We start from the raw sequence: 19,598 nt of genomic DNA on the forward strand, positions 1-19,598 counted from the left end.
TAACCTTTTTTTTTTTTTTAATTGCCCAAGCTACACATTTAACTAACACTGGTTTAGATTTTGCCGAAAATCAGATGTGAACAGGGATTAATGGTTCCAGTTGCTCACACTATCTAGCCACCATGCCGAGTGCAACCTGCCCTTAAATGAGGCAGGGGTGCACAATAGGTGAGTCAGAGCTGAACGGAGGACTCTGGTTTCCTATGTTATCCCTCCTCGCCCTTCAAGGCCAATAAACGTGTCACAAAGGGAGGAAAAAATGTGAAAAGTTAGGAAGCAAAACACAGCCCTTAATGGTCTCTACATGTGCTGCTGCCACCTTCGAGTGAAAGTTGAGGTACCAGATTTTTTAGCACTCGGACAAAGAACGCCTCCCCCTCCCAAATGCAGCAGCACACCGACTCCAACACAAGTGTTCTTGGGCTAAATAACGTTGGTGTTGCACACAAAATAATACTGGTGGTGCACACGTGCATGTGTACATCTGCAGCGAGGGAAAATGAAAGAGAGGGAGGAGTGTGTTAATTGCAGTGTGAGTCCATGTCAGGCAGATAGAGGAAAGTTTCTGAGATCCCATGATCAGCAGGGCATCTGAGGACTTTAATGTTTTTCACAGTACAATAAAACTACCAGTGCCAGCTGGAGTCTTCAGCCAAACTGTATGCCTTAGAGCTTATATGTTTCACATCACTGAAGGCTACATAATACTTTCAGCTGGCATTGCATTCCATTTGATATGTCTGGGGATGGAGATAGTTAGTTAAATAAGCACATCACTGATGTGTTAGCTCAAACAATGGCTCCTTCCCCCTCTCTCTAAACACATTTTGGGAGTATTAGTTTGGGAAGAGGGGCACAAAAGCTTTTCATCTCTGTTTTCTTGATCTATTTCTTTCTTTGTTTAGCCTCTAAGTGTTGACAGGTTGTGATGATGTTACTTCTCTTGGCATGAATTTTTGTGAGACGAAAAGAAGGATCTGGTCAGGTTTTTAAAACAGATCAGAGATAAGTCAGAGAGAAATGAAAGCTTCAAGGTTTGTTTATTCTGAAGGGGAGAATTTAGCCTCAGTCCTGGATACTGTGGGTTGGGGTGGTTGAAGAGGAAACCATTTAAAATAAACTCAGAATGTGCTATCTCTTCAAGTTGCAAGTAAAAAACCCACAAGTTACAGTCATGCAAAGCACATGGGGACAGAATCATAATTTTACTGTTCAAATGTAAATAAAACATACTTTGGCCAGCCAAGAAAAATCCTTAGTCTTCAAAAGCGTTTTTAAACAATGAAAACAGCACCTGGGGTACCGAGGTGTTTAAGGAAATGCAAACCTGGTGTTGTGACTCTGTGGTGGGTGTGATAATGAGCGTGCCATCGTCTGTTTGATCATAAACTGTGCAGAACGGAGAGCGAGCTGCTGTAGGGAAGTATGGCTAATCATCACAAGTAGTTTTGTTGCATTTTCTTTACCTGAGCCTTTGCTGTAGTTTAAGATACATTTTTCAATGATTCAAGTGTGCACATATGAGACTTTGGAACCAATTAGATACTTGCACCTCTCACATTCGGTGTATGGATCCAGAGGCATGGGAAGGATTAAAATAATATAAACTTTTTATTCAGTTCATTTTGGAAGGGAAGTCGGTATTACCAATCAGATTTTAGGAATACATTCTGGTTATGGTTTGTTTAGGAGGCTGATCTTGCACTGCAAAGATTTCTAGATCTGAGAGAGGCTCATCTGACTTCTGAATCACCTTTGTTGGCATGTGGAGCTCCAGTGATGCAGCTGGAAGAGAAGTCCGAGGTTCAAAGAGAGTCATAGAAACAAGGCTCAAGGATGCCCCTAAAAGGCCCAGCTGCGTTCATCTGTGTGCCTTCATGAAAAACAGTGAGGCTGACTTATTCCAAAGCAGGGTTTTTCACTATATGCAAAGAACAGCCGTCATCTAAACATTTTTCTTAATGGAGAAAAAAATTGCATGTTTTTTTTTTGAGGAACCTACCAGCACCAGAACCTTAAAAGCAAGAGAAAAACAGAGAACCTTTAGTGAGCTACAGGAAAAGAAAAGAGAAATGCTGTTGGGACATAATGAATCCCACTTTGAATTTCCAAATACAAAGTTGTTTTGCTTCCTAGTTCTGACAGAGTTGTCTGTGCTTGCCTGCAGAGGTTCCTGACGGCCTGATACCTTTTGCTCCCTGTGTTCCCAACCAACATCTTCTGCCATAGAAAAAGATTTACATGGTCTTTAATCTTGTAACCTTATGCCTTATGTGTCACGTACAGCAAAAAAATGGGCAGATGTACAGTAACAGATTCCAGCTCAGCTGGGCACCTGCAGGGCAAATATAACACCTTGTGTTCATTTCCTCTTCGCACACTTCGGGAAGTAGCAGTACGAATGCTTGGGTGATGGAGAAGTTTTTTATATGGATGTAAAAGAATGAAGATGAGGGACAAGTTGGGATTTGAGTACCTGGTTTCATTCTTGTGTGTTACAAATGAGTAGGCAAGAGATTCAGGTTCTCTTTTGTTGTTAGAGTGCTAAAATTGTGGAGTTATGTCTGGTTTAATTCTGGGACCAGAAACCATAAGGAGGGCAGACTACCAGCATTTGCTTTGTATGTGGTAAGGAAGGAAGGGTAAGACATGTGAAATGAAATGGTCCCTTTACTCTCCTGGTTACCTGGAGATTGAAAGGGATTTAACATAATGGGTTTCATCCTGCTATATGGAGCCTTTGCTTTCAGAAGTATTGAAGTATCTAGTTTATCTTCTGCATTAGTAGGAATGTTTGACACATTGTCTAGCTGTGTCTTTTTCTTCTTTCAAAGTTTTCATATGAGGATCTTCTAGGAATGTTGTCAACATAGTTTCTTGGCAAATCTATACATATGACACAAAAGAAACTAACTTAGTATGTTCTTGAACTTTCTATTTATTTCTTTCATGACTCCAGGCTTAAACATAAGTTGTAAGTTGTGTGGTAGGTGTAAACTTTTGTCTGACAGCCAGAGAACTTGCAAATTTTCTTGTAAACTTGTGTCAAGGTGAAAAACCTGTCATACATTGTAATGCTGTGATGTGGGAGTGCATGCAGCCAATGCTAATCCCTTGCAATCTGTAAACCTATGTTATGCACACTGCTTGTTTCTTTTCTCTACAGAATATAACCTTTGTAAACAAAGACTGATTGTTACTATAAACAGTTCCTCACTCCTCCCTATATCATCAGTGGAGAAAGCTGAACTCCTCCACAACGTAGGTCTCTGAGTCCTTCCTTGGAGAAGCTCCTCTCCTTCCACTGGCTATGTCATGAATATGCTCTCCCAAGTAAGAAACCTACATTCATGCTAAATTGAAATGGAGTTCATGTCCACGTTGTTTTTGATTTTAACTATGCCCTCCACATCTGTCTGAAGCGACTGAAACATTCATCTAATTATGAAGAGGATTCTGTGAAAAGAATTAGGAGTTTCAGTGAAGAAAGGGCATCAGGCTTTGTGGGAAGTTCTCCCAGTGGCCTAGCACAGCAGTGTGCTTCTCAGCATCTGCATTGCTGAGTACTTTGTGTCAAATAATGAAGTCACCTTTGCACATGCAATCACAAGCTCTCTTGAGCTGTGTGTATGACATGCTGCTGGATGATGATACTTACGAAAAGCATTAAGCGTTATGAGTGCAAGATGGGATCTTATTTCCTGGAAGGCTTTCAAATCTTGACCTCGTTCCAGGTCAAGCAACCTGTGAAAACATCAGCTTCTGTCAGCAGCTGTAACTCAGAGGGAGAGTCATGTGCTCCATTTGCTGGAGGAGTTGTGAAAATTCATTGAGCATCGTGTGCTTGTGCTCAAAAACCAGCTGTCCTTGTACCTCCACTCTGACAGCAATGTAAATGTTTACTCCAGTGCCTTTGTGTGGGCACCGTGAATGTCACAGGTGCAAAGTTGGGTGTAAACTTTGGACTGTTGTAACTTCCCCACCACAGGTTTTCAGCAGGAGTGTGTGCCCTCAAAGACCTTCTCATTCAAGGTGAATATTGAAGTGGTAAATAGCTTCATTCATCTCACACCTGAAAGCCACTGGTACTGAAGGACAAAGGAGGGAGATGGGTTGACAGGATGGTGCTCCATCACAGAGGTGTGAGTGGAGGACCTCAGATTGTCTCAGTTCACCCTTGATATCTGGCTGGAATTGGAATATCTTCTCCTTCAGACTTCAGCAGCTTGTCACATTAGGCTATATTATGTCAAGTTATGTCACTCCGGAACCCTATCAGATGCCCTTTATATTTTTACAGTGACTGATTTAGAGGGGGTCAATCAATGAAATCAATGGCAATGAATATGGGGTAGAAAAAAGAAATGCTTTCTCACTCAGCACAGGAACTTGCTGTCATAGGAGGTTACAGAAGCAAATGTTGTGGGTGAATATCAAGGCCTGAACCATTTAATGAGATTGCTGATCTTTGGAGAAACATACAGGAATCTCTCTCTTGCTCATGTTCTGCCTTTGCTTCTTGGTCATGTCTCTTTTCTTAATACATTTTCTCTATTGTGTAGCACAACATATTGTAGGAGTAATTAACATTGTTCTGAAACTCGAGGCGTAGATTGCTGTATGAACCAGGTTAACAAGCTTCATGGTCCCCAGAGCATGAAGTGGGGGAAATGTGGTATACTTGCCCAAAACTTACTGGTTTTTTTTAGTGATAGAATTTTTCTTTTTTCCCCTCCATGATCTATACTAAATATTCCCCTTACTTTTCTCTTGAAAATCTATACTGTGCTGGAAACGGTTGACAATTTTGAGTTAATCAGTACCTCTCTGCATCTAGTTCCACTTTTCCAAAGTTCATGAAACTGTTGTGGTAGACTGGAAGTTATCCTGCCACAACCTAGACACTGTTTTGCCCAGGCTCAGTATGCTCCTTGTTATTAAGCTTATCGTAGAAAGTCTTGAATAACCTGCCTTGAGTCTCCCAGTGATGAACAGTACTGTGAACCATTTTGGTCATGAACTCTTGTACATGAAAATACCCTGGGTCTTCTTTGAGTATGCATATGTACAGACCTACAAGACGGATAGTTTCTGCCTTCTGGACCTGTGGGGAGAATACTTAAGTTTATCAGAGAATTCTACCTATTTGCTTTGTTAACTGAATTACCTTCTAGCTAGTTAAAAAAAAAAAAGTCTTTCATTAGGAAGAGACAATTATTAGACTTTAGAATTCCTTCTCTCTAATATCTGTGTGTTGCTACATAAACATGCTACCCCAATGCATTTCTGTCAAGTGACATTTCTGTAGGACTTGTTTCTAATTTCCTTTCAATGAGTTTATGGTTTCAGAGAACAATTAGCTCTTCTCTCAGGTAATTTTTTTTTTTTTTTTTTTTGCTGAAGCCTCCTTCTTGTGCTTGAATACTGGTAATCTACTGATAGTTGCTGAAATCCAGTTTGGAATCCTTAATTATTATATCAGCATGTGACTTCTTCCTATGTTATACTTATGGAGGTTGCTATATAGGTCAAAGTTGAAAAAAAAGAAACTTCATCTGATCCCTCTCCTTGATAACCACAGGCTCTGGGATTTTGGGTAGTCAGGAGACAGAGGTACCACTTAAAAGTGAGAACGAGGAAAGCTACTTGGATTCAGATGATATGCTTCTTACTGGGAAGAATGAAGTGGTAGGCTGTAGATCTGAAGAGTCACGGAAAGAGGTGGATGAAATGAGAATGTCTGAACTTGGATCTTTCTTCCCAATCCTGGCCCAGCCTCCCTTTGAAGTCACGTAAATTCTTTGCATTCACAATACCTTTGGCAGAGTTCCACGTCTGTTTTCTCTTATGTGAAGAACAACCTCCTTTTGCTTATTTGAAAATAGCTCTCACAGTCTTTAATGGCTTCTAATTCTTATTTTGGAAGGGATGGTGAACTGTCCATTTCTGTCCAACCTCTCACTCGTGATTTGATGTACCCCTAAAATAAGTTCCAAGTAATTTCTTTTCCAAGCTGGAGCCCTAAGGAGTCCGTCTGAGCCTCCCTTACACGGAAGTTTTCCATAATGTCTCCCTGAATCTTTTCCAAATCTAATATATCCTTTTTGACATGAACGGTCCTCACTGGGGAAAAGTGGGATTAGAATCTGGATCTTCTGCTTGTGCCTTATAATTCTAAGGACATATGATAGTCCTCTCTAATATCTGCATTTCAGCATTTGTATTCTCAGGAGCGTAATATGTTGTGAGAGTGAGCTGCCCCCTCTTTTGCTAGGTTACTCTTCATCTGTATTTTAAAAAACAGAAGCAACTGGAAGGAAGATGAAGGCAAAAGCTCTAATTACATCAAGATCACAAGTCCTTGAAAATGAGCAGGGACCGATGATGTTTTTAAAAGGGAATATACTAATGATCTTAGCAGGTTGCATCTCCAAGCCAGCTTTTACAGGCAATCCTTTCTGAATTGTTTCAGCAGGACCTGCTAACCAAGCAAACATCTGTGGCGTAGATATGCAAAGCACTAGGTAAACTTGATTTGTTTTCTGAAGTGTAGCTTCAACCATCTGCAACCATTTGTCTTGGTTCCATCACTTTGCATACAAAAAAATATAAAAATGCAGAAGCCTACAACTGGCACAATGTAGGTCTGCTGCCAGTACATCCCCAGAATGTGGACTCAATGCCCTGGTGGGTTTGTTTGTTTGTTTTTGTTTTTCCCTCCTATGGGAGACTTCATTCCATAGCAACCAAAACACAACTGGGTCCCAAAGAACATCCTAAATATTAAATGACTCTGGCTTGTCTGGTACTAATGGAACCCCCCAGCCCCTATACTACTTGTTAAAACCCTGAAGCTAATAAGGCACTCATCCAAATTCTGACCTTGGGCTGATAAACACAAAAAGCCATCCAAACCCAATCAAACTAATTTTAAACATTGAATTTTGGAACAATTAAAAAAATAAAGAAAGAGCTGAAGCTTGAAAATAAAGACATCGCCTAAGGTAATGTTCACTATTTAAAACTGATTTGAAAACAAAGTTTTCATGGCAAAGACAATTCTTTAGCTCTACAACTAGCCCTGGAAATTAGTCTCACTGTTACTGAGCTGAATAAGATGACTTGCATAGTAGCATCTCTTCAATAATTTTAAGAATCAACTCTGGCATTAAGGGCCAGTAAAACATAGGGTTGTTTCCATTAATAACCTTCACTGATTAAATGAGAGCAATAAGGAATAAAGGGATTCAGGAATGGAGGTCACTGTAAATGGGCTACTCAGACTACTTTTTCTCTACTTTTCTCTACTGAATTTTCCTTGGGTGTATGAAATGTTACTACAGTTTTCAGATTTACAGACAAAACATCAACAAACGATGACTGAGAATGCTGCCTGCAATTCTAATCAGCCATGTGCCACTGGGCTTACAAAAGGAATCTGACTTTTTCCTCAAATCTGGCTTATTTTTCCTGTCTCAGTTGGGAGACAATCCACTGACTGGTGATGTAGGCTGCTCTGTGAGCCACCTGATCTTGATTCTTCTCAATTCTTTTCAGTGCTAGCTAGATAATGCTTGTACTGAGTTACAGGAGTTGTACCTACTCACAGGAGTGCCTTCTTCTTCGGAGCTTGCCCCTCTCAATTAACTCACCAGCCAAGCTCTAAGTTCCTCAGTTGTTCCCTGCGTGTTGGCTTGGATATGTGTATGTCTTCCGAAGTATCTTCACCTTGTATCACAGCTTTGTGTTTCCATTGCATCATTTCACTGACTTGCCCAGCAATCCTCACTGGAACGTCTCTACCGTATATTCATTTCAGATCCAAAATGGCTGGGGAGGATTAGGCCACTCCGTGACAATATTGGTGCACCCTATTTCTGTAGAAATAGTAATAGCAATAAGGCAATTTCTTTTATTAAAACCCAAATCTCCACAAGGAGCTCTTCCTCTTCCAGACAACATGGAATCATGTAGCCAGTCCTACTTTTGCTTTATCTATTTCTGTAATCCTTATTAACCCTGCTCATATTTGTTGCCATGTGTGATGTTTTAGTCCTATTTACGTCAAATTGTAATGAAGGCACTTGAGTGACTCGGCCTCAACTCCAAGTTTTGCCAGAAATTTTGAGTACTTTCAGCTTTTGTCCTTCAAAACGGGTGACAGAAACACTTCCTTTGTCATCTTGTGTGGCTGGAGCATAATTTCACAAGGTTTTATAACTCCCGTATCTTTCATTACATGTCAGCATGGTGCCAAACATAATAGGGGCTCTGTTGGTACCTCTGGGTGCTATTGGAACCCGAATGATGCTTAGATAAGGTAGGACATGGTGTGTCTTCAGTAGAGGATGAAAGTGAAGACAGCTCTTACCTTTCCTTGAGACCGTCCGCCTGATTAATGCTGACAAGCTTTCTGCAGTTGGGATTCTAGCAATCTTCTCTCACAAGTGGCATAAATTAGGTGCAAGAGATGGCAATGCATCGCACAGCCCCCTGCTAGGAGAGTGGGAAGAAGTTTGGCATCGCAGTTCAGTTTATAGTATTTATTTCACTGCAAAATAGTTTCACGGCAAGTAGTTTCTTACTGTCAAAGGCACTTTCCATTCACTTCATAAATTACTATAAGCTTTGACAAGTCCTTCAAATTTGTTTTCCCCTTTCCTTGCCCCAATGTGTTACAAAAATGGCTTGATGGATATTTTGAAAGTTGACAGGCCAGTAGATCTTTCTGAACTAAAATACTCTTTCTGTTTAGGGGCATCACAGAAACTAAAAGGAAGAAAAAGGAATAACATGAAATTATATTAAAAGATATTTTTTTCTACAGCAACAAACTGTGAGCTTTTACATATTATCAAAAGCTTTGAAGAGTGGGGAAGTCTGGGTTTAAAAACACGCTTCTTCCAATCCTATCAGTGAAGATCTGGTGAAAATATAACTTGTTCTGTCCTTACTACACATTCTTGTTCTATGGCATTGTTTCATTTTATTCATATTTAGTTTATTAAAAGCAGAGCGATTCTCATTCATTGCCTTTTAACTGTTACTTCCCGGTTGCCTTTCAGTCTTTGGCTGTAGAGCGTGCTCAGTCTCAAAGAGGGTCAGATTGGACTTTGGTTTTCATTTTCCAATCTTTCCTCCTTTTGGTCGTTGTGGCGGTTTATGTTGTTGTTGTTGTAGTGTTTGTGTGTGTTGTTGTTTTTTTCACGTCTAATTTGGTTGGTTCATTGTTGCACATCAGGAAGATGCCTGAGCTCTTGATTTTCTTTTTTTTTAATCAAGCCAGAGCACACATGATCTTCTTACACATCTGTGCTTGATGTCATCAAAACTGCATTTACCCCTTAGAAAAAGATTTTTTTTCAGTTACTACTTACTTTTGACATAAATTTAATACATTAGACATCACTTTATTAATGCAGCTGGATGCAGTGTATAACATAATGCAGTGAGGTCAATGCCTAATGAAGAGTTTTATGAGAGAAGGAATTTACAAAGTGATTTTAAAAAGTATCTATTTATTTCCTTACCAGGGTTTCTAATAAATCTTTGGCCCAACTGACAAGCTTGAGTGGACTCCTGAACTTAAATCTTTGTCGTAATATCTTGTGGTCTTCTTTCTGATTCAGCTGCTTTCCTGTTGAAGGTAGTACTTGGACATGTTCTGGCTGTGACAGCCTCCAGAAATGGGGCTTTTAGTAAGATAATGAATCAGATAAAGGCGAAAGGAAATCCTCGGCTTTTACTGGGAGTTTCACTTGAGCAGAATCTGAGTAGGAACATCTGGATGTGTCCCATGATCCAGATTAATAACGTTAATAATGCTTTAGAGGAAATCAGAGTCTATTTTATAACTATTCACTGTCTAGGACATAAAGCCCTGCTGTTTTGAGTAGGAAATACTGGTCAAGACACTGGAGTTGGCCCCCATGCTTTGTGAAGGGTGTCGTGCTATCTTAAGTATCCATCTGGATGATTAGGAGAAACGCAGATTGGATGAGTGTTAATTTCTCATTTGAAGGGTGTCATTTCCAGTATCAGCCTCACACATCATAATGCTGCACCACATAATGCTGGGCATCTGCGTACTTCTAACCGTGAGATGTGGGATACATTGCTTCTTGACCCACAGGCAAGATATTAAATAGAAACAATGAGAGCAGTAAATTATTTTTATGATTTTTTTTTTTTTAGTTCTATAGATACAGTGTTCTGGAGCTGATTTTAAAGGGGGTAAAGGGTTACCAGTCAGCAATATCAAAACTTTGTTTCCAGATTATCTTCCTTAGTTATTCGTTTGAATTTCTAATGTGTGGAAATATGAATATGAAACATTACTTAGGTAAGAGGAGATACTTCTGTTGAAGTTAGTGGACTAGAGCGTCAGCAGATGGAGAAGAGAAGCCAGTCACTGGTGTCTGCCTGCTGAGAATCCAGCCCATTTGTCCTTTGCCACTCTTTTGTTCTATAAATCTAAATTGAGGCTTTTCTTTTTTTTTTTCTTTCTTGATTTCATTTGTTACCTTGGCACAGCAGACAATAAGACTGTACATCTTTCATAAAGTGCCTTGAGATGTCTCAGCATGATAAGGTGCTAATTAAATTGAAGCTGTTGTCAAACTGGGAGAGGGAGTAAGAGTTCAGGGCTACCTAGTTTATACACTAGTTTAGTTGATGACTTTAGTGAAACTAAACAGGAAGGCTTCAGGCACTTAGGAAATGACAAAACTTATGCTAACTCAGATAGCTCTCAAAACTTTATTGATTCAGTCTGTATGCATATACACAAATGCCTGGGATGAATCTTAGGTAAAATCTCTTCAGTCTATAAGAGGGTGTCAAAAATAGCACTTCCAAGGTCTTAGGGATATAGCTAGGTTTTCCTGCCTTCAGCACAGTGACAAATTTCACCCAAACTATCCTCATCTTAACTCACTTGTTTTGTAGCATTGCATATTTTATACAGCTATTAGGACTCTTCATAATAAAAAGGATTTTGTGATTGGCTGTTATTGAGATCCAGCTGAAATTCTGAGGTCCAAGAAAGGCTTTCATTCAACAAATAGTTCTGTTCATATCTCTAATTTCCTAAGAGTTCTTGGAATCATATTTTATACTTGTCCTTTGCATAACAATTTAAAGTTATGTAGAATGTATCACTAAATATCATGCTCCTCAAACTGTAATTGCAATCAAAAAAGTGTTCTTTGTCCTGAAAACCATAAGGAGGAGCCACTGTTATTTACCTAGAGCTTTATAAACAATACTTTACCCTTGGGACATAGTGTCTTTGGGTCAATACAAATATCAGAACTCACTAGGTAGGAAGAGGATGAGGTAAACACCAGAGACTCTGAAGGCTTTATGTGACAGCCTTATGTTAATTTTTTTTTAATTAATGTCTTTGTTAAAATTGAGTTATACAACAATACAAATATAGGTGGAGTAAGAAGGCTAGCTTTGCAAATTGCTCAAAGGACATGAATTTATCACTGAGGCGAAAAGAGAGAAAGAAAATGGTAATCAGATGACTTTGGATCTTTTGTTGGCTTTGCTTTGAACACTAGAGAGATTTTGTCCATTTCTGAATCAGTTTTTGCCATGCTACATATAAATAAATCCAACAGGTTAATATTTAGTTCTATATCTCAGTAGTACTGGGTGCACTGATTCTGTAACAACCCCAGATTTGAAGGGAGATTGCCATCTGAAGGGAGGTGCTGCTTTGGTTAAGGCTACCTACTCCAGCAGCCAGCTATCTGTGGTAGCTGTATGCAAATAAAAGGGCTCGTTCAGCTATTGCTAACAAGCTGCACCTGAGGTCTTCAGCTCCAAGAGCAGTGACTCTGAAAAAGATGGGTGTAATCAAAGGTTTTCAAAGCAATGATGTAGTCAGAAACAATTTTTTGAAACTGCTATCCAGAAAAAAATCTCTGCAGAAAGGCATTTAAATGTTTATCATAAAATGAAATTTTTTGTATTTCTATTTGTGCCTGTTGCCTCTTGTCCTGAGAAGAGTTTGGCTTTATCTTCTCTACTCCCCCGTCAGATATTTCTACTCATGGGTAAGATTCCCCCTGAGATTTCCCTCCTCCAGGCTGAACAAACACAGCTCTCCCAGCCTCCTTGTACGACAGATGCTCCAGTTCATTAATCATCTTTGGGGCCCTTCACTGGACTTGTTCCTGTCTATGCTTGGCTGTGCATGGCTGAGATGGTTTTAGCTGTGCCCTTAATGCCCGGACAAAGGAGACTTCACTTGGTGTGGCCAAGCTGGAGAAAGTGGCTCTACCAGGTGGAACTGTGCCTTGCAGGGTGCTGGCTGAGAAGGGTCTCTCCCCTTTGTGTGCATCAGCTAGAGACTGAGGAGTTTTCTTCTGGCATGCTGGAAAGAGCAATGTAAGTGATAGCTTGAAATGACACAGTGGCAGCATGTCATGTTGAAATCCAAGAACAAAAATCAAATGGAAATTTGGGAGTCTGTTTTGTTACCACTTTGTGTCGCTGTTACCAGAGTTTGGTCCTGCTTTAGTATTTTCGCTGCTCCCTACAGGATACTCACCTTTCCATCACCTCATCTTCTTAGTGATGGATATTGTGTTTGCAAAAAGAAAAAACACACAACATTGTAGTGAGAGAACAAGGCTTGTTACAGTTTTTTCTTCAGCAGTGTTTTCAGGACCTGAAATATCCTGGATACAGGGGCCCAGAGCTGTTACACGAGGACAGGATCGATTCAGTCAATCAGACGGAAAACCTACTGTCAGACTCGCAGACCTTTAACCTGCTCCTCAGAATTATTAGAACTCCCAAATCTCTTTGCAAGCCTTTTCTATTAGACAGATATTCCCATGTTTTGATTTTTTTGCTCCAGAAGTAATTTTTTTTTATAATTACCTTCATTGAACTGCACTTACCATCTGTGAAGTGAGAGGCACTTAAATGATTTATTAGCCTGGGTTCCTAAAATGTGCTGAACAGCGTGGGATTGATCTGGGTAGTGACAAATACAGGGGGCATGACAATGGATAGGTGGCCAGTGTTTGATGGAGCATCGTGCTGTCCTGGTGGGGGCTTACTCTGTGGGGCTCTGTTGGCTCTTCCAGTTGTACAACAGATCGATAAAAGACAGGTATGCTGTGCCTCAGAAATATAAAGAAATATCTTCAAGCACAGTTCTCCTCTTGAAAAAAAATCATGTGCCTCTTGTTTCTGAAATAACTCTCCGTAAAAGGCTCTAAGGAGTTTTCTGGCAGCCAAGAAAATCTTTCTAGAGTCCACAAGTTTATTCCGATTCTTTTTTGCCTGTGCACTGATTGAAATTCAGCAGGCTGATGTTGGCCCTCACTTTGTTTCTCCCCTTGCAAGTTGTATCCATGATGTCTAAGTGCCTTTCCACGCTCTTTCCTCAACCCTGTACAACAAGGCTAATGTTCAGTAGGGCTCAGTAGAGGCAGCGCAGTACGGAGCAGAAATCTGAGCGGTGCAGATACAGCTACAAGCATAATTAGCGGTAGTGAAAGGCTGCAGGTATCAACACTACTTATAGAGGGAAATGTGGTTCCGAGCTAAGCAGGAGGTGGGAAGGCGGAGTACGTGCCTTTCATGCAAGCAAAATCCTGCCTCTGGTAATAGGCAGGGGCTCCAGGCTTACATCTCCAGCTGCATTCTCATCTGAGCAGAGGCTGTGAAACCTTGCTACTTGCAGAGCAGCGTTTTGCTTCCCCATGTAGCAGACGCTCACAACTTCTGCTGACCTCAGAACTCAGCAGGAGCCGAGATGAAGCAGCTCCAGCCCTTCACAGCGATGAGGTGCCACCAAGCAGCTGATCTCACAGATGCAAGGGACTGCAGGTGAGCCAGAGTCTGCTCTGTGCAGATTGCCTGGAGGATCATCACAGGAACATTGGCAAGGAAGAGGAGGCTGCAGAGCTAACATCAGTGGTGCGCTCCTGCTGGGGGTTAAGCATCTGCCTTCCCCCTTCTCTCAGCAAAAACAGACAGATGAGAAAAACCCAGTGCAGACACTGCATTAATCTTTCTCTTCCCCCAACCCAGTTTAATGTATGCAGAGAAGCACAGGACTGAGCTTAGAAAGGATAACAAGAAGGATTTGCATGGTTTACTCCGCGCCATGGAACAGCTTGGACCAACGCTGTGATTTAACAAGCTGGGTTCCAGACCTGCCTGCACGGTGCAGTAGTACACAGAAACGGTGCCACGTCTGGCGGCTGGAGCGGGGCTCTCTGAGCGCTGCGTGCAGCAGCAGCTGACTCACTCAGTGGCCAAAGCAATGCAAGTTGGCAGTCAGCGGCTCCAAAGCCACACCACGGCTTTTTTTGTGCCCCCAGTGCTCCCGTGCTGCCTTGGGCAGTATGGACCACCTGGGTGATGTCCTGCTGGCGTAGGGTGGGCACAGCCAGTGCAAAACCAGGGAGCAAATAAGCCAAGAAGGAACTGAAGGAGGTGTGAGGTGTTGGAGGGCTGCGTGGGGAGGGTGGCATCGGTAGGGACTTCTCTCTGTGTCTTCAGCTCAGCCTTACCCTTGCGTGATGATTGATGGGCTAGAAAGGCCAGCAGGAGTAAGAGGAAAGCCCCACCATGGGGAAGTTGTGGAGTATGTAGGGAACTTTGGGTCTGGTCTGAGCTCCTGAAATTTCAGGGATTCAGCTGTCATTCAAAGCTGCACAAACCAGCATAGCTGTTACTGTGTTTGTACTCTGTACTTAGATGACCTTGAGTTAAATTTGGAGTCTGGACATTCATGTCTACCTAAGTCCTGGGTATTTCTCTGCCTTCTAATTGTGATTGTCCTTAACAGCCTAGTTGTACCACTCTTGAAGAAATATCCACTTCACCTGCTGTATATATCCTAAACTGTAGACATTGTTGATGAATTTGTCTTTCATTTTTTTCTCATTGTTATCTCTCCTAAAGCAAAGGTTCTCTTGTCTAACACTATTTGCACTGTAGTTTTTTTCTCCTCTTTCTGTTCTCTTTCTTTCTCACACCCGGTTTTCATGGCGCCCACGAGACATCAGTAAAATCGAATCAGACCTACATACTGAACTACCCTGGTCTTGGAGTCAAGCTCAGGGTCTGGTTCATTGGTGGGGTAGGGGTGGTGGTGGAGGAAAAGATCAAAGGAGAGGAATCCTCAGGTGATGTTCCTGTTTACTGGCTGATTCATCCATATGTCCTAAAGAGCGGCACGTGGCCAAATGGAGTTGGTGAGAAGCAGAGACAGATGGCACCATGTGGTCTGGAAGGAACACAAGGTTTTACACCCAGTCAGAGATGCAAAATCAGAGCCCTGAATGCTCATGATTCTTTTGGTGTAGTTGATATCTAACCCATTATCCAAATACCAGGATTTAGGCTGGCCTGTATTCCAAGGATTTATTTTGATTTCCTCTTTCTTTTGAATCTGGATTTCTTCAATAAAGTGCTATTCCTTCTGGCCTCCAAGTGTGTGGGCAGGTCTGTTCATGGTGGACAAGCAGCCCCGAGGAGCTGGGTGGAGGAGGAGAGGACAGACCCTTGCAGGTGCCAGCCCTGGGCATTGGACGTGGGGCATTATGCTGAACTGAAAACTTTAAAGGATCTTTCAGCCAAATCTCACGTCTTGTCCTTTTCATTTCACAGGTCCTCCCCTGGCTCTTTTGGGGCCTGCAGCCTGTGCTGCAGAAGCTGGTTTTGTGCGTTTGCTGGAGTAGCAGTTAGTGAGCAGCAGTGTCCTGAGCAGCCTGATACATTCCAGCTCCCGGAGGGTGAAGGGCCCCAACTCGCTGCGGCAGCGCCATCCCTTCCTCTGAGCCGTGTCAGCGCTGAACTTGGATGGGAGGAGGCTTAGTGACCTGTCCCCAGGTGAGTGCCCGAGCTCTGCTGGGAGGACTGGGCAGGTGGAGCCAGGGCTCCCTGCTGGCAGGAGGGTAAGGGTGAGGCAGGATAGCTGCCAGCTTTGCAACGAGTTCACGCCTGGTGCTTCCTCGCCTCCGATTCAGAAGGCTTGGGAGTCCAAGGAAGAGAAATAAATGAACAAAGGACTGGGAAAGAGCTAGAGGAACAGCAAAATATTTTTAAAGCTCATCAACGTCAGCCCACAAGTGATGAATCTGCAGGGCACAATCCAGTTTAAACTGGCGTTGGGAAACTGAGGGTATCCCACTTAGGCTTAATAATTAAAGGAGTGATACACGTTCCTACTTGCTGCGCTAAAGATGAGTGGGGTTTTATCTCTGTACTGCTAACAGTGCCAGTGACATGTTCATAATGCTGTAACACGTTGCTCTGCACATACAGCAGAGAAGAGGGCTTGTGGCAATGGGCCAGAATCACTTAGATCATTTTACCAGGGGCACATCAGAGACCAGGGGACCCCATCAAGGAGCTGCTTTTTCCAGTCCGTAGCACCCCATGTTGTGACATTTCTCGTATTGTTGTCCCCCGGCATTACTTCTGACGACACAAAAAATGATTGTTGTCTTTAGATATAAAAATCAGTTTAACTCTAGCCAGGGTCAAACTGCTGTCACTGTATTCAGATACAGGTTTCAACTTAGTTTTGTCACCCTGTGAGTTGGAAAATTGCAGCTCTGGGTAGGGTCAAACCAGGGTTATAAACTTTCTTTGTGAGCAATTGAGTATGAAACAAAATCTGATTTGCTCAGATACAGGTAATGTTTTTTTTTTTAATCCTCCTTTTTAAAGCGCAGTCCTGCTTCTCCATGTTGGTTTTAAATAATTCAGCTTTGTGAAACCGGAGGGCTTGAGAAATTTCAGAAATAATGCATGCAAAAGTCTGGCTTTTATACTCGTGATGTCTACGGGATTCTGCAGCATCCTGGCGTGCTGTGTGGGTGTATGTGTACATGTGCTTTTTTTGTACTCGCATGCATACTCAGACACCCGCTCACTCCGTATGAATTGATTATGTTACCCAAATACCTCCTAGGGATCTCTCTATCTCTTTCCGTGGATCTGGTACAATTTGTTCTTGAAATTACTCTAGGAATTGTACAATGTCGCGTTAAACACACCCACACTGATACAGATACAGATTGAAAGCAGATAGGCATTAAAATGAAGTGGTGTTTAAGTAACTGCTTTTCTGCTCTCAGAATATTTTCTCCTGATAATTCATTTCTCGGGAGTGATGTAGGTTGTGCCTTGGGCCAGGAGGAAGAACTAGATGACAATTTTAAGGAAAAATCCGAGGTGTGCAGACAGAGGCCAGGTTATCACTTCCCAGTTCCGTGCCTCTGAGACACAGGTCAGCCTCAGCTCGTGGCACAGGTGCTATCAGAGAGGTTAACACAGAGGTTGCCACGTTTCATCCCAGAGGAACCAAACAGGGGCAGCACGGCTCCAAATGGGGGAGCCCCTGGACAGAAAGGAACGCAGAAATCAAGGAAACAAAGTGGAGGAACTCCACAAAAGAGAACAGCTTTTAACTGTGCATGCAGAACATGACTCAAACGGGGCCCAAAAAAAGGTGGCAGTATCACCCAAGGGAGGTGCTGAGTGCACCCAGGCACAAACCCTGCATTTGTGCCTTAACACTGGTGCCGGAACACTGCTGATGCATCTAGCATAGAATAAACACCAGCCGTTGGGCATTCCTCCCTGAATGTCTCCTCTTGCAGGTAGTGGAAACCACCCCGTGTTTGTCTGTTTCCTTTTGGTGGTTGTCTCAGCACAAAAGGGGTGGTGTGGGGGAGCTCACAAGTTGCCACCAAGTGTCTGAGCTATGTATTTAGTTGATGTTCTCACCTGATGGAGGCATTCCAGTTCTCTTCTTGCTTAGATTTTTGGGATTTTGTGTCATTGGTTTGGTTCTCCTGGCACTTTACTCAAGTGGCACTTAGTCTGTTTGCTTTTTTCTGTCCGACTTGTTCCATCCCCTGCTGTGTTCCCTGCATAAGGATACATGGTTTCCATGGCTTTGTTCTTAAAGAAGTGTCAGCCAAAGCTGTTTGTGCCTCTGCACCTAATTGCCTTCTGCTGTGCCTGGGTTTAAAAGCCTGCTCACAACCTGCTTGGTTTTAAGTGCCGTAAGGCTGTTCTGCGGTGAGTCAGAGATGTCTGCCCCTCTGCCGTGGGTCCCCTTGCCTCCAGAAGCGTCCCCAGTTCCCGGTGAGTCTGCTCTTTAACCGTCTTCTCAGCCAGGTATTAAACCTTGGTGTTTTTGCCTCTCTTTTCAGTCCTGTGTAGGGTTACTGGAAATGTTTCAGAGAATATTTCTTGTTTGCAGTTTCCTTCCCAAGAGCCTAAATTTTGCTTCCAGAATGTCTTTCCTTCCCTTACATATGTAAATTGTGCCAAAATGGACTAGATTTTTCCCCAGTACCTCCTAAAAGCCAGTTCAGAGTCCTGTGAGGTCTGCCACCTTAGGCTTGGCAGTCACGTTGCCGTGTAATCCTCTCGGGGGTCACAGCCCCACCTGCCTGCTGGTAGGAATCAGCTTCAGGCCTGAATTTCAGTTTTGCAGAGGTGCCTAATTGTTGGCAGCAGACCCTGTCTGTGTGTGTGAAGAGGCCAGGTTTCGGATGTGTGCTTTTTCTTGGCATCCCCTATTGTACAGGCTCGTGTGCTTCTCCATCAAGTCCTCGCCAGCAGAGCACAGACAGCACAGGCCCTCGCTCAGTATTGTTCTTTCTAGTCCAAGGGTGGATATCCCAGAGGCCAAGGCCCTTTCTTGAGTGCTGGCCTGACTTGTTTGGAACCAGAACTAAGGTTTGTTGTAGTGCTTCCTTATTTCTTTTGGCAGAAGGCTTTGGATTTAACAGCCATCCACTGTATGCTCTGTCTCCTAGGTGTCTGTAGCACTCCTGGAACAGTAGCTCTTGCAAGGTTGCTCTAGGAGTAGAAACCTCCAGCAAATGAGCAGTAGGATCTCATGGAGAGACTCCACCTCACGTGCTCTTGGGAGGTATCATGGCTTTACATCATCAGCTCTGCGCGGCTGATGCCTGACACCTCGTGTGCAGCATGACTGAGCTGTGAACGGAGCAAGAACTGGAATGGAGGCATTCCAGTTCTCTTCTTTCTTAGATTTTTGGGAATCGTGAACCTGTCCAAGACAGCTCGCGCGTTCTGGTAGTCGTTGGTTTGCTGTGTGATTCAGTTGTCCAGCGCGTGTGCTGCGGGCTGGACACTGCACGTGGGCTCTGTTTTGGGATTTCTGATGATATCCTATTGGGATGTCAGGACTGTTGGTTTCTATAATGAGCTGATCTGTAGTCAGACATATCTAAGTCAGAAGATCCTCTTAATCTTGACTCTAATGTGGTTTTCTCTAATTTATAGTCACTTCTAGGCCTGAAGGGTCCTCTATTTTCTGCGACTAATCTATGTCAGTGTGCAATTGTAGATTTTTACACTTTTGTTCCCTTCTTTAGCTGTATTTTCTTCTCTTCCTCCGAGCAGCAGATTATGTATGAAGCACCTAGTACAGTCCTACCAGCTATGATTCTCATTTGAATTCAGCACATCCCACTGTCCTGCTAAGTGTTCTATCAATGTGCCAGCTTTGCTGTATTAACCCAGGAGCAAGGGAAACTACAAGTCACTCAATCCTTGGGCTACAGCAGCTTTAT

General features: G+C 42.6%; 1 protein-coding gene across 1 annotated transcript in view; it reads left to right on the top strand.

The window, feature by feature from the left end:
* Window positions 1–19,598, top strand: part of LOC106036443 (protein FAM169B) — a 269,050-nt gene that overhangs the window by 85,249 nt on the left and 164,203 nt on the right. Inside the window, exon 17 of the mRNA XM_067003776.1 lies at window positions 15,646–15,867. The gene's annotated coding sequence lies outside the window, so the exon portion shown is untranslated. The remainder of the gene's footprint in view (window positions 1–15,645; window positions 15,868–19,598) is intronic.

Source organism: Anser cygnoides, chromosome 11 (genome assembly GCF_040182565.1).
Source record: "Anser cygnoides isolate HZ-2024a breed goose chromosome 11, Taihu_goose_T2T_genome, whole genome shotgun sequence".
Lineage (NCBI taxonomy): Eukaryota > Metazoa > Chordata > Aves > Anseriformes > Anatidae > Anser > Anser cygnoides.